The following is a 3,110-nucleotide window of genomic DNA, read 5'->3' on the forward strand; positions in this document are numbered from 1 at the left end:
ATCCCTTACAACTGCTAGCATCGTATTTTCTAGTTTAAAGACGAGGCCAGCCTCATCGCTTATATTAAGGAATAGAGAATTTTATGGCATAATCCACTCACCAAATCCTTCTGTCAGTAGTCCTAATAAGTAACAGTTACTGGTATTTACTAAAGTGCCACTGTGTATGAGTCTTAGAGCAAAGTCCTGGAAGGATGCAAAGATAGACTGTCCTTAAAGAAATCTAGACACTTAAAGAGAAGAGAGATGTGTTCACCAATAGAGATACGAGCAAAATATTGTGATAACACAGAGAAAATTAAAAAAAAAATTAATCTGAGATGGTTAAAGGGAGTGAGGAGAGAAAAAAAGCAATCAATGTTAAGAGGGTCTGGCATAAAAATTGAGATACGTGCATATTTGACATCAGTCAGAGCATTTTTTTAAAACAAGAAAAGTAGAGCAAGAATAAGAAATATAAACATTTATGTTAATTAATTTCTTATTTATCTTCCAAAGGACAAGGGTCAATGAAACTAAAGATAATTCCTTTCCCTGTCCTTGAATACATTCACATAAATACCCAAAGAGAAATAAAAATTGCCGTTACTTAAGATGAGCCAGGGCATTCATCTTTTTAGGTTAATTCACAGGACAGGGACAAGCTGCAAACCATCAGGTAGAGTGGGTGAGGCATTTTTAGTATACATACAAGACCTGTGGAGAATCTCCAGCCTGTAGGACACTCAGATGTCAAACTGAAGGGGTAGAAGTTTACTTGAAGTCCAAAGAGCAGAGTGTAACTACTTTCTGCTTTGTTAGGGTGTGGAAGGTGGTTTGCTGAAGTAATAAATCTAGAGGTCGTTAGTCCCATTCCTTCCAGTTTTGTGTATATGATGATGGTAAATTAAATTTAAAACTTATTATTACAGATCCTCTTTGAAGTAGTGTTTGTGGTTTTTTAAAATAACTTCAGCATTAGCTTCCAGAAAAATAATGTAAGTTTTTTTACCTTAACTTTGAGAAAGATGTTTTTTTAATAAAACTTAAAAAAAAATCATCTATTTACTTTCCGAATGGATTGAGGAAAACTTATTTAAAAAGATGTGTACACAAAAAGGCTTATTTATTTATTTATTATGAGTAAGGGCACCAGGACCAACAATCACCTGTGGTTTGGATCTGTGTCGCCACCCAAATTTCATGTTGAATTGTAATCCCCATTGTTGAAGGTGGGGCCTGCTGGGAGGTGATTGGGTCATGGGAGTGGATTTCCCCATTTGTGCTGTTCTCACAATAGTGAGTGAGTTCTCATGTGATCTGGTTGTTTAAAAGCATGTAGTACGTCTCCCCTCTCTTGGTCTTACTGCTGCTCCAGACATGTAAGAAGAGCCTGCTTCTCCTTTGCCTTCCGCCATGAATGTAAGGTTCCTGAAACCTTCCCAGAAGCTGAACAGAAGCTGCTATGCCTCCTGTACAGCTTGCAGAACCGTGAGCTAATTAAACCTCTTTTCTTACAAATCACCCAGTCTCAGGTATTTATAGCAGTGTGAGAATGGACTAATTAACAACCAGCTATCCACCTACCAAAAAGTTATACTTCCAAAATTCCTTGATGTCAGTTCTGCACTAAGAGCAATCAAGTTGCCCTGCATGTATCACTCACAACAGCAGCTTTTTTTTCTTCAAAAGTCTTTTAGAATACAGAAAAAAAATGTTTTTTTAAGTCGAAAATATATGATTACAGTAGCAAATATATTAACTGTGATTAAACCCACACATAGAAATTCCTGGTAGCCAGTAACAAGGTAAACAGGATGGATTTTATAACTTGTAAAAGATGTGGATTACTTTTTCAAAGGAAAAAAGTTATGTGTAAGGGACATTGAACAAAATATGTAGATGGTACCCAGTGATAGTTTTATATGGTTTGTCCTATGTAGACTCTAGATAAAAATCAAGGAAATCACATCAAAATTCTAATACTTGTAAATTATTTGCAATATTTTTACTTGTCATTTTTTTGGTAAATAATTTGTAAACCATTTCCTTAGGAAATCTATTATTGTGGGAGGCTTAGTGAATGTGGCCCAAGTTTACAGCTTTCTGGTTTAATTTGCTGTGAGGTAGTTCTTAGTCTATCAGACAAACTACTCATACACTCCTCTAAATATTGTATTTTCTACCACTTAGAGCTTTTGAAGGGAAACTAGATAGGAGAGTGTGTTTATATCACTAATAAAACACGGTTTGCATATAAGTTCTGTTAGGAATTAAAAATGTCTAGCTTGCAAAGGTTTATTGTAGCAGTATAAAGTGCAGCTGTAGAGACAAAATGCCAAGGTTCAAATGCAAGATTCGCCCTTTGCAGTATTTTAGCGCCTATGCATCCTCTTCTATAAAATGGAGGTAATATTAGAGACAACTATAAGTTCTAGGCAATGATTACATGCATCTATCACACCTAATCAGCGCCATCTAGTTGAGTGCTTTTATTGTCTCAGATGAGATAAGTTTCACATGCTGTTATGACATGAGTCAGACTGAATTCTTTTTGTAGGGAAGAGCTCCCTCCTGTACAGAGGTGAGTAAAAGCCCTCAGGGCTTATCTTTTCCTTTAAGAAGCAGCTTGTGAGCTTATCAAATTCCTGAAGATGCATTTGAATAAAAGTATAATTACACATCAAAGTATAGGACAGAAATAATTTTACACTGACACTTTCAGGGTAAGCCATCTACCTCAGCCATGAGGGAACTATAGTTTTGAAATATTTGACTTTAAATTGTATCAAAATTACCAGCTAAACTAGCAAAAGTTAGTCTTTTAATCCATTTCTAGAAACTTTAAAGAAATTGACACCAATTTTAGGTTTGGCAGAGTTGATATCAGAAATGATTGAGTTAGCTATTACAGAACCAATGACGTGTGTATATAAACACACATGCATTGTGTATATAGATACACATATGTTGGTATGTATATGTGTGTGTGTATATATGTGCCATATATATATATATATATATATATATATATATATATATATATATGTGTGTGTGTGGGTGTGCATGCATGCATGTATGTATGGAGATTTATCACATAAATTAACTCACACAGTTATGGAGACCAAGAA

The 3,110-nt window shown here is 35.0% G+C and overlaps 1 non-coding gene across 1 annotated transcript; it reads right to left on the reverse strand.

Moving 5' to 3' along the window:
- Positions 1–1,527: 1,527 nt before the first annotated feature.
- LOC115898020 lies at positions 1,528–1,661 on the reverse strand. The gene has a single exon (XR_004057783.1). It is a non-coding gene; the product is annotated as a U11 spliceosomal RNA (small nuclear RNA).
- Positions 1,662–3,110: the final 1,449 nt, after the last annotated feature.

Source organism: Rhinopithecus roxellana, chromosome 5, assembly GCF_007565055.1.
Source record: "Rhinopithecus roxellana isolate Shanxi Qingling chromosome 5, ASM756505v1, whole genome shotgun sequence".
Taxonomy (NCBI): Eukaryota; Metazoa; Chordata; class Mammalia; order Primates; family Cercopithecidae; genus Rhinopithecus; species Rhinopithecus roxellana.